General features: G+C 40.2%; 1 protein-coding gene across 2 annotated transcripts in view; it reads left to right on the top strand.

Moving 5' to 3' along the window:
* Positions 1 to 12,632, top strand: part of LOC124265620 (receptor-type tyrosine-protein phosphatase epsilon-like) — a 62,138-nt gene that overhangs the window by 4,908 nt on the left and 44,598 nt on the right. The window lies entirely within an intron of this gene.

The raw sequence follows: 12,632 nt of genomic DNA, 5'->3' as shown, positions 1-12,632 counted from the left end.
ATTTCATGTTTTCCCGTTCACTCGCAGTTATCCAGAGCCCGTGTAACTGGAAAATACGTCGCTGTCGTAGATACTGAGGATCTTGATCCAGCTGATTATGATCATCTTGTTTTTCACGATGGCGCGACCCAGGTTCGCCACGATTTCTCTTTTATCATTTTTGGATTCCAAACTGATCTGAAAAGACAGGGGAGCAGTCATGGGGACGATGACGTCGCTCTCGTCCAAGTTGAGGAATCGCACCAACAGCGTTTGGTTTTCATCAATCGTGCTCAGGTTGTTGGTGATCGTCATGGATTGACGAATGGCTTTCACACCCAGGGGTTCTTTCAATCATCGGAAATAATCTAGTTTTCTTCCGACATTATTTATATGACGTGAATTTTGCTTGTGTACAATTTATATTTTCAGGCAAAAAGCACCGGCTTGAAACAAACACTTACAACTTTGTGATGCAAGATGACTCAAAATTAATGGTCTGCAGTGATTTATCGTCCTTCTTGAAAACCGTAAAAATCAAGATTGACACTCCATGAACGTGTATGGGGATACTATAATGTGCGCGTGCATCCCATGCGTTGTGTCCGGCGGTGATCGATGAAAAGGAAAATGGTGGTGCATTCATAAGATGTCTGCCTTTGAAAAGTTTGTTAACGCTTATACTTTCTATCCAAATTGACAGTTTATGTTCCCCTACCTTTTTAAAGAGTATATTGAAGAGTATGTGAAGAGATATTGTCTCAAACGGTATGATCTGCAAAGAGGTGAGGCATCGTTACATCTTTGGGCTTCTCCCATATCTGCCACAGCAGCTACTGCAACAACTGATAACATCCCAGAGACTACTCAATACATATCAGAATAGGACACTGACTAGCATGATAATAACCAGTCTCGATTATCAAACGATTGATATCTGAATAATTGTCCTTCGTGTTTACTGGAAAATGTGTGTAGGTCTACAATGTGATAACTTTCCTCTTGATAAGTAATGTGTGTCGCGGATGTTGTCATAAACGGTATGATCTGCAATGAGGTATCACTATATTTTTTGGCATCTCCCATAAATGACTCAACTGCCACAGCAACTACTGTAACAACTAATAACCTGGGCAGATCGATGATAAACGTGAGACGTCGACAATACCTGACAATATAACCCGTCTCGATTATCAAACGAAACATATTAGAGGAAACTAGAGGTAACAAATTTGAGTAAATCACTGAGAATCAGTATAGGATTCAGCATTTCACGAATAGCTCAAGCTACTCAAACAATTGTGACAAGTTTTTCCGTGTTGTTGCAACTGTTACACTTTTTTTTTTTACACTTCACTTGCCCTTAGTGTCACAGCTACACAACCCTGAAGTGATGGCGATATAGCCTGGACTACCTTTTACGCAGACAGTAACCTGACAATATATCAGTGCTAACGAAGAACTTCAGAGCTACACACTCCTGGCTAATTTTGAAATGTGTTGTTGTTGGTGGGGGGGGTGGGGGTCGGAAGGGGCGTGTATTATGCGTGCGAGTGTGTGTGTCTTGAGGCCGTTTCAGAGGTATTTATACATACACAAAATTGCCACGTCGTAACATATTTGGGAGACATATGTTCCAACTAAGGTGTAAGGTGCAAATCTTTAGGCGTCATTGCTTACATTTCTGACAGTTGGTTAGCTCGACATCGAAAGTCTTAGAATGGGTGAAATATTGTTTTGTGAGGACCAGTTTCATTTATAGTCTTTGGAAAAGGCGTGATACACATATATATGCATGATGAGCACCTTTCTAAAACGATCTCGCTGTATCAAAGTTTTACGGCCAAGTTTTTGTTACTGGATCAAGCATATGACCTGCATATGTATATCACCATCGATGATCAAACTAAGGACAATAACTGTTTATCTCAAATGTGTAAAAGTAACGAAATAGAGATAAGAGGCCACAGTTTACGGGGTCAAAAAGAATTTCATGTGGCTTAAGAGCTAAAGGTACCAAACCATTTTAAACATTTCTTTTATGCGTACTCCCACTATGAAATGCATAGGACTAAATATTGAAAAGAGTAAATAATCACACAAGATCAGTTGAAATAGGACATACAGAATTAGGTTTATACTCAAGAAGGGGAATACCATAAATCAGTATCACGTACTCTTTAAAATGAAACCCGCAGAAGATGGGAATCTGGATTTTACTTGTTCATGAAACATCTTTTAGAAGCCCGTATCATGAACAGGAACGACTTTTAAGATGGATAACATCTTTACTGCAGTGGGTGCGACGTTTCGATGTAGATGGATGCTAACCCCGTTATCAAGCAAGCTATAAACAAAACTATGGTCAAGGAAAATATAATATGAACGATAGTGGAGTTATACAATTATTTTATTCGTGAAACGCTGAAAACACATGCAATATTTCTTACTGAACGATGTCTGTCACATGTTCGTTAATTTCATTAAGCTATAAGTATTATACAGATATGAGTGCATGAACATGACATGGAAAGAGTGTCAAAAGCAGAATTAGTGTGAACGTTGTCACACTTATGTGCGGTGTTAATGGCTTTAAACGGTCAAACAAGCGATGCGGCGTCTTCGACATGGTGTCCTATGTCAGGCCAGTCTTCCAGTCACACAAATGGCTGTTGGACCAGAATATGGAAACGAGCCTCTACGTCCAGGTTCACCAGATCTGGCCCCTACTGACTATCAGGTGTTTGCAGATTTGAACATTGAAACCTTACAATGACTTGGTTGTTGATACAGAGGGCTGGTTGATGAAATAGCATTCGAAAGACAAAAAACATTCCACTTCCAAAAACATGTCAATGATCATGAGTTATTTCAATTGTTCGAAAACGTGGTCACTCCGACAGTTCTTATTTGACCATCCACGGTAACCCGCGCCTATATGAGGAAAGTACTAGAATATGATGGTCTACATGGAAGATACTGCAACATTAATAGCTTCATGCGAGTTATGTTTCACCTGACTAACAGTAGGGATCAATCTTAAGTGCGGATATTTAGGGTATTTTCGTACAGACTAAAATCAGTAGTATTAACATACGTGTTTGATTCTCCCGCTTTCTCGATGTCTTCAATATTAGAACCAACGTTGACATAACATGATGTTCCAGTTGACAAATTCTGATCATTAACGTATTCGTTGTTGACATGTGGGTATTCGTTTTCATTAATGTTCTCAAGACTGGTAGTTGTTGTCGTGTTAACATAAATGGATCCTTGTTCTGACCATCCCCTAGGTGTTCTGTAGTTTTGTATGATCTGGTACTGAGTATAATCAGAGGGTTCCGCTACACACATTTCATAAGATGGGACAACTGCTTCTTCAGCGTCTCTGGCTTGGGGCCTTTTTCCTTTCCGTCTCCTGAAATATCGAATTATAGGTGAAACGACCAAACCAAATTCCTCTGACAGAACAGAGGTACTCATGTCATTCATATTCTACTTCTTGACAGAGGTTTTAATTCTAAGTGTCGACAGAGCCTCAGAGAAATAGTTTCCTCTGCCCAAATGTGCAAAGTATAGTTTCTTCTCGTTAAGGAGGGACTTTGTGTCAGGGTGTTTTGACGTTATCGTTGTCAATAGCAAAGGGGAGGAAATTTAAACAGAATTTTTAGGTCAGCCTATCCCCGTTAATCCTTTCAGCGAAGCATTTTATTATGTTCTATTATCATAACCTACACAACATTTGTATCACGAACATAATACTTTATCAACTGTTGATAGCTGCACCATACCTCACACACACAACAGCAACAACCACAACAGTGACGACACCAAAAGCTACAGCACCCACGACAATGACGTACAGTAACGGGAACCTGCTATCGGGGGACTCTGAAAGTGTAGAGATACATTCAAGCGTGGAAATCGAACACATAACATATTAACACATTGAACAGTTAAATTTTTGTACGTGAAATAGACATTTGTATACCATATTGATATTTTTTTTCAACAATGACATGCTTCTTTTAGCTAGAGGGGCGGTGGGGTAGCCTAATGGTTAAAGCGTCCGCTCGTCACGCCGAAGACCCGGGTTCGAATCCCCACATGGGCACAATGTGTGAAGCCCATTTTTGGTGTCCCCCGCCGTGATGTTGCTGGAATATTGCTAAAAGCGGCGTATAACCAAACTCAGTCAGTCAGTCAGTCTTTTAGCTAGAACACAAACGACTTTTGCACCCGTCATAATGCAGCATAATGTAATTGAATACTGCTCCTTCAGAATTTAAAGAGGTATTTTACGCCTGCTGAGATATATATCTGACTTTATATACTAAAAGACTTCCCCTTTGCAATAGCACATTACATATGACCTGCTTGATTCTTAATCATATAACCACATAGTATATATTATTTGTAATGGTGAAAAGTTTTACAGGCGTGTCGGGTTTGCACGTGAGATAGTACCCACAATGTAATACAAACACAAAAGGTCAGCGATATAAATCGGTCTTGATCATCTGCAGTGATTAACAATAGTGAAAGACTCGAAGGGACATATTATCATAGTTTTGGCCGAGTATACAATTTAACTGTTGTTTATTTCATTAATGACATGTGAACATGCACTTACAACTTCTGCTGTTGAATTGTCACGTGTAACGATAATCCTTCTCCAAGTCTGTTTCAATACATGCAATATCAATTTAAACTGGTTATTAACTGCGCGTACCTCTGCTATGACAAGAACTACAACCTGCAAGAATTTAACCCGTTCGTCTTTGAAGAACCCCCCAAACATATGCATCACTTCCTTTACCTGCTGCACCAGATGGAGGCGTGGATGTTTCCGATGGGTGTGCTGTCGCTGTTGGTGGTGTTGCCATTGTGTTGGATGTTTGTGCAGTAGTGGACATAGTGACCCACAACGCTGTACCTGTTAGTGAAGTAGTCTCGTTTGTTGTAGACAATGTCTTGGATGTTGTTGGCATGGTAGTAGTTGTGGAAGAAGACATTGAAGAAGACGTTTCCAGCGGTATAGCTAAAGAAACACATGCATATCTTTCTATATTGATACGTAGCTTGAATGGAAGGCATTTCTAATGCTACATATGTGTCTGATTGGAAGCGGTAAAGTGTCTGCAGTCGACAGTATATCAATATACTTAACCAGACCTTAAGCGTTCGGCTAGTGATACTGATTCAGATATCAGTTTCGTGAAGATATACAACCGCACACACAGTCAGATGGATTTAATCTAACATTGATGTCATATATCCTCAAGTTTGACCAGAACACATTTCTATAACGTCCCATCAAAGCCAGCGTCCTGGTGGTGTTAGTGAACGTCTCGTGTATTCAGACTAGGTACACCCAAGTCGAGGTCTGTTTTGCTTGTCTGGTTTGTTCACAGGCGCATGAGTACTGCTGTGCAGTGTAACACAACAAAATAGTTTACAACTTTGTGAGTGACGGGTGCTACCGGTGGAACAGGACATGATTCTCCTTTATGCGAGCATCTTATATAATTTTAACAGATATTTTGTAACTTTCTGTTTTCGGAATTTGTTTCTGAAAATAGTCAAAACTGGGTATTCTTTTTCATTGACGTTTTATGTTATCATTTGATGATCTCATGAGTGATCTCATTAGTGAGTGATCTCATGATTTCATGAGTGAGTGAGTGAAAAATCACGAATAAAAAGTCACATCGGCAATATTTCAGCCATATCGTGACTACGATCGTATGACGTGTATAGCTTTAGTCTTGATATTACTAATATTTTGCATCTTTTGACAATATTATATATTGCTATTCATCAATAGAAGCGACAAAACCCTTTCCACATCCATAAAAATCTAAATCATGAGTAGATACTTGTATCAGCAGTATTACAGCCGTAAACAATCGACTCTGGCCCAGACAATCCAGCGATTGTTGCCATGCGATACTATGACAGAGCATGTGTCCATGAATCACAATGAAATAGTGGTGATACCAGGTGTTCACGAAAAGATGAGCGTATCGTGCCCCACCGGAGGCACCCGCCATAAACACATGCTAAGTCTAGTCAGTTGTATTATTCGGGAACGTATGGTATATGTCAAAATTGCATCGGACATTGTTTTTGTCACTGATGCATCAAATTTGGAAATGTCCTCCATGTCTACCATGAAACAATTGGTGCCCATGGGGATGTCTACTTCATGGCCAAATGTTTTACCCTAAATTTTACAAAGGTGTTATCAATGAGAAATATTTCACACAGTGTTTTCTCTGTAAACTTCCAATGACATTTGCTTTCATTATTGACAAAGTGTCCTGAGTGAGTGAGTTTAGTTTTACGCCGCTTTAGCAATATTCCGGCAATATCACGGCGGGGGACACCAGAAATGGGCTTCACACATTGTATCCATGTTGGGAATCGAACCCGGGTCTTCTGCGTGACGAGCAAACGCTTTAACCACTAGGCTACCCCACCACCCCGCAAAGTGTCCTGAACCTCTGAAGATAGGTGTGTAGGTATTTCGTTGTTCACCGCGTTTGCTTATGCCCCATGGATCAGGGAATGAATGTTTCCCGTAAGTTGGTCATTTACAACGCTGAAATGTTTCTGAGTTTTTGAGAATCCACATGGTATTAATTCCGCATGTCTTAAAATCTTTCTGTGAATATCGAGAAAGTCCTAAGTCCTTCCTTGATAGTATTAAGGATTATGGCTAATCTTTGAGACAGGGATTTGGTGGTACATTTGCTGGAACCAGCAATATATCTCTCCTTGCAAAGATTTTATGTAGTTTTGAAATCAAGTACAAAAGAGGAATGGACTTGTCTTCAGGTTTAAGAGTCAAGTCAAACGTTGACAACACCGTTGAGTGGTTTAGGCAAATATATATATTTCTAGTACCGTATATTTCCACCTCGCAGAAACTCAGATTCAGCATCCGAACTGTAGGGATGCGATATATCAGGAGACGGAACCCCGTCACGGGTACATCACACTCCAGGGTGTACTCTGGTTCCCACATGTAGGAAGAGTCCGTGATGTGACATATTCTTCCATCTACAGACACATTTACGTCATCCTGTTGATCTGGAATATGTTGAGAAGAATGAACCAAATACCCTACACTAAATACATATTCGGGTGTGTTTTAGCATTGCTGTAACATAATAGATTTCAAAGCTGGTCAATTGATGTTTAAGATGTCTCATATAAAGTACTTGTCCGATATAAAGACCTTGTCAGTATTAGAACTATTAATTTTGCCCGTATTAGTACGCACTCGTTATTTTGTGTTTCTGATGACACAGTACCTTCCGAGAATATCTTGATCCTGGTAACTGTCCTGCTCTGTGTAAACGCCGCCTCCCATGCTGGGAATATGGACGAGACCGATGCACACGGCCCTGACGTCACACCATCAGTAACCCAGGATGCCCGCCCAGTGGTGGTGTAAATATTGTTGTCCCCAGATGTAAAGTTACTCGCTGCTATATTCACTGTAATAATAAACAGTATCATTATCTGTGGTATGTAAATGTACATTACACAACAATATACTTACTGGTCATAGAATTTTATATTATGCTGGACCCGTGAAGATCCGGGGTAGAATAGGTCTTCAGCAACCCATGCTTGCCACAAAAGGCGACTGTGCTTGTCGTAAAAGGCGACTAACGGAATCGGGTAGTCAGGCTCGCTGACTTGGTTGACACATGTCATCGGTTCCCAACTACTACTTGTACTCTAGTTGTAAACAGGAAGTGACTATATGCAAATATAAGCAATATAACACCTAGTGACGACTTGAATGGGAATTAGGTTCTATATATTGATTCATTGACTAAATGGAATTCTTTAGCTGTAATAGGCAAAGTGATACTGTCAATTATATGAATAGATCACTGACAACCAGATGTGCACCGTGAACAAAACATTGATATCAACATTCTTCCCCTATTTGTTGAATGACATCAGGCAAAATACTGAATACAAAAGCTGCTACATGTTGGTAACAAGTAGTAAATGTCAAGGCGTATATTTAATGAGCTGATACAAATAGTAAAATACACAGCAACGCCATTTGAGAGCACATTCAGTATAGTAGTGAATCATTGACAAAACATATTCTGTTGGCTGTTATAGGCAAAATATTTTATGAACAGGTAACTGAAATTCAGATGTAAACTGTAATCACGACCTGCACTACCTGTACCACCTGTAATCAAAACAGTGATATCAACGTTACCTAAGGTACAGTCCTGGTGGCAGTTGGAGTCTTGACCGGACACTTTAACACACACAGACTTTGATTTAATATCAATATCGGCTTATACATCAGTCATTAACAAAGGTAAAACTCAGAAACATCGTTTCAATGTGCAATGTATTTGTGAGGTGAGGTTAGGTGGGTAAAATTAAATTGGGTTTAACGTCGTACTTGAGAATATTTCTCTCATATGGCGTGTGCATGCGTATGTATGTGTATGTGCGGATGCTTGTACTAGCCCAGACTGAAACTGGTTTTATAGTGCTAGCCCACTGAGACACCATGCCGCAGTGAAGCATGAATACCCCACTCAGACACATTATACTGACTCCGAGCCGACCAGTCCTTGTTGTACCCATTAATGCCGAGCGCCAGGCAGGGACCAACAAGTAACGTCTTTTGGTATGACGCGGTCGGGGATCGAAACCGCGACCTTCCACTCTCCGGGCGGACGCTCTAACCAGTACACCACGGAGGCGGTCTGCAATGTATTTGTAAATAGGCCAGTAGAAAAATCCCATAATTTAATTAGACCTAGACATTTTCCATAACAGACAAATATTTGTGCCAACTGTATTCTCTTGTTCATATGTCTTTCCCCCAAAAAATCAACCAAAATCAACCTCTGGCAAAGTTGTGAAATTTGATTTTGATTTCCTGTCAAATTTGCTTAATGCCATTTTTTGCATCTTTAGTAGACTTTTCTCTTGTTACATTGTAAACAAACGCGCATATTCATAATAAGAAGAGACTGGTCTTACGCAAGCTTTTCGGCGCGCTCTTCACAATGTTCTACATTGTTACATATATATTCTTCCACAACTGCGACAGTAACATTCATGACAGTACAATTTAGATATCAAACTGGTTGCATCGTTTGCTCTCTGTCGACTTCGATGACAGCACGTGGAGCCGTACAACCTATGTAAACAAAGGATCGCTACGCAAATCGAAATAGTGTTACATGTTTTAGGATATTTTCTCAGTGAAACTAAACTATTTTATCAAAGATGTTTAATTAGATGTTTAGGCTCGTCAAAAATAAAAGAGTTAAGTCATATGTAAATTATATTGAATGGACGGTGCAAGATGTGACGAATCGTCACATCTTTCTGGCCTGTGGCAGAGGTATTATGCTGGCTTGCCGAATGGAACTCTGGGTAGGAGATTGGTTGTCAACACTCAGTCAGCTTCCACATGTCTAGCAACCACAAGGGTTTTGCGAACACTGGACACAAATTTTAACTTTGATACTCACTGTTTAATCTGTGCTGACGAAATTGATTTTGTTAAAGGTCGTCGTTATCCTAGCCAGGCCTCTGCAGTAACCAGTATTGAATGTGTTCGTAATATTAGAAAAACAAACATCTTACAAGGTACACTGTTACAAGTTTGTAATCAGAGATCTGATAAGAAAGCCACAGAAATCAAGGCTAGGATTGCAACAGCGGGTGACATTCGCGCTGTTGAGACTAAATACCACAGACCATGTATGCAGAAGTCCTTGTCAGGATGCGGCAGAACTCCTGACCTGCCCAACCTGTAGCAGCCGTAATATAAAATAAGCAACAACGTTACCTGCGGTACAGTTCTGGGGGCAGTTGGAGTCTTGACCGGACACTGTAACACACATAGGCTTGGCGTTGATATGAACATCAGCTGATACATCAGCAAATAACAAAGGTAAAACTAAGAAACATTTGTCAATGTGCAATGTATATGTATTCATAATTAAAACATTTTGTATGATCTATGTACATTTATGTCTCCAATTACTTGGATTGTAGATGATTCCTCATTGGCATCTGATCTATGTGTGTGTCTCACCTTGACTCCATGCCTGCATCAGAATCAGGTAAACAATGGCGTTGAGGGTAACCATGGTTCCATACGTGCTGTTTCTTAAATGAAAATAATGTGTGACGATGACTATAACATGGCATCCGTCAACAGCGGACTGGATCACAAATGATTACATACAACCACATCAGTGACAGTTATTACAGTCAGCACTGAGTTACTACAACACTGATGTGGCTGTACATTGTATTCATTCGAACGAATATGACATCCAAAGCGATGTCCATTCCAAGCCAGTCTTTATATAATGAAGTTTACGAGGTAGTAGGGCGTATAAAGAACTATACGTCACTCAACAAAGTAGGAAAGGCACAATTCATGCACAGTCCTGCATCAGGAAAACTAATGCTTCTCTGTGTTCAGAACATTTTGATAAGCAGTTGCTTTCAAACATTTATTCAGAATGTAGGTTATTCGGTATGATAAAATATATTGTGTGCTAACGTTTCTGTGTTTACAGAGTGAGATAGGTTAAAGATCAGTTTACGCATGTTTCAGTCATGTCGTGTTTCAGTCATGCCATGTTATGTCATGCCAAGTACAAGAAAGCCTAAGACGATGCAGATGAAACCACACGAGCATGAGTATGGTGCAAAACCATGATCATTATCAGGTCGAAGTCACGTACTGTTCGGGTACGTCTAAAGGACACACCTCTCAGCAGCATCAGATGCCAAGACAGGAACTAATGTGTTTAATAAATCGGTTAGAAACAAGTGAGTGAGTTGGGTTTTATGCCGCTTTTAGCAATATTCAAGCAATGGCACTGCGGAGAACACCAGAAACGGGCCTCACACATCGTACCCATGTTGAGAATCGAATCCGGGTCTTCGACGTGAAGAGCGACCCTTTAACCATTATTGGTCTGCCCCACCGCCTCATTAGAAACAAGACACTGAAGGAAGGAATTTGTCTGAAAGGCTTAAATATATACAAGACGCAACTCATGTTATTGTATCAGAACTTTATCCTTGAACGTGGTACATTGCACGTAGCATTTGAACAAATCGCCTTATTTATAACACTCACAAAGTACTATATCAAATCAGTCATTATTCGCTAGCTAAACATTCTGCTTGCCTCTCCCACCACAGAAAGACCAGCTTAACAATTCTCTTTCCAGACTGCAACCTAGAATCTCTGGATCGCCCTACTTATTTCAGTTCTTGCTTACTAGGTCTGTTATTCCATAGATTTCGAGATTTTTAATTTTATCCAATTATTAAACGCTCGGCATTAATGGTAAAACAAGCACTGGTTGGCTCGGAGTCAATATAAGGTGTGTGAGTGGAGTATTCATGCTTAACTGCGGCACTATAAAGCCAGCATATGACTGGGCTAGTAGAAGCAGCCACACATACACACGCATGCACATTGCCAAATGAGCGAAATATTCTTAAGCACGACGTTAAACTCCATTTCACCTCACCTCTAATCAAAACGTACCTTATCACTTCGATTTGGCTAGTTCCACTGTACATTACAGTACTTCACGCATAGGCGTATGTTTAAACGTCACGCATGGTAGTCGCTGCAGCTGCAGAAAACGTCTTTGAAGTATTTTCAACATGCCCCCTACTAGATCAAACCAGACTTGAACTCAATAACACCTGTAGAGTAGATTCTTTGGATGTAACGACGCGGTGATGGCCACTGGGCCGATCATTAGCATTTCATCAACATTGTGTCTAACATACTGAGGATCGGTGTAATAGCCCAGCGTTTAAGGCATTCTCTCGTCACGCCGAAGACCCGGGTACAATGTGTGAAGCCCACCACGACATTGCTGGAAGATTGCTAAAGCGGCGTAAATCCATACTCACTCACTCATTCTAACAATCTGTCTCTATATATAATAGTTTGTCGCCAGGGTGACACGCGTCAGCTTGACCCGACGCTGATAACCCGATGAAGGTTCGACAACTGTGTAACGTGACAGTTTCACGCGATATCACACTGACAGATAAGATACGTATTGTCATAACACTAATTCAGATCGATGTAGCTTTTGTAAAGATAACATTTCACCTTCGGTTATGTGCTGGACAAACGCCACGCTAGTATGTAGGTTTCTAAATGATGGGACCTATGACTGTATGGTACTCTCTGTTGATTTTCCCCATTGTAGTCATCGTGTGCCTTGATCAATTACCTCCGCATACAGGTGTGTATATTATTTATCTACCTTCATGTCCGATTTGAAAGAAATGCGATACAATGTTGTTTGAGATAGGACTGTACGTAAAACGAAACATTTCGGCCATTTTTGATGTATGAACAGTTTGTTAATAAATGTTTTCACTTACAAAATGAAAACAGGTGACGTTTCATTAAAATCTTACTACATGTTCGTGGGGCTTATTTTCTAACAGACTTCACTGAGTCGATATTGTGCCTGTATTGAGTATATCATTGCACTGCATGGTGACGTCTTAAAATGGTATAAGAGAGGTTTTCTTGTACAGCTAATGTATGTATTTGCATGTACCGTAAGGAAAAGCGTTATTGTGAGTTCTAA

This window comes from Haliotis rubra, unplaced genomic scaffold (genome assembly GCF_003918875.1).
Source record: "Haliotis rubra isolate DU_JTF1 unplaced genomic scaffold, ASM391887v1 Scf988, whole genome shotgun sequence".
In the NCBI taxonomy this organism is placed as follows: domain Eukaryota; kingdom Metazoa; phylum Mollusca; class Gastropoda; order Lepetellida; family Haliotidae; genus Haliotis; species Haliotis rubra.
This window is presented reverse-complemented; position numbering and strand designations above follow the sequence as displayed.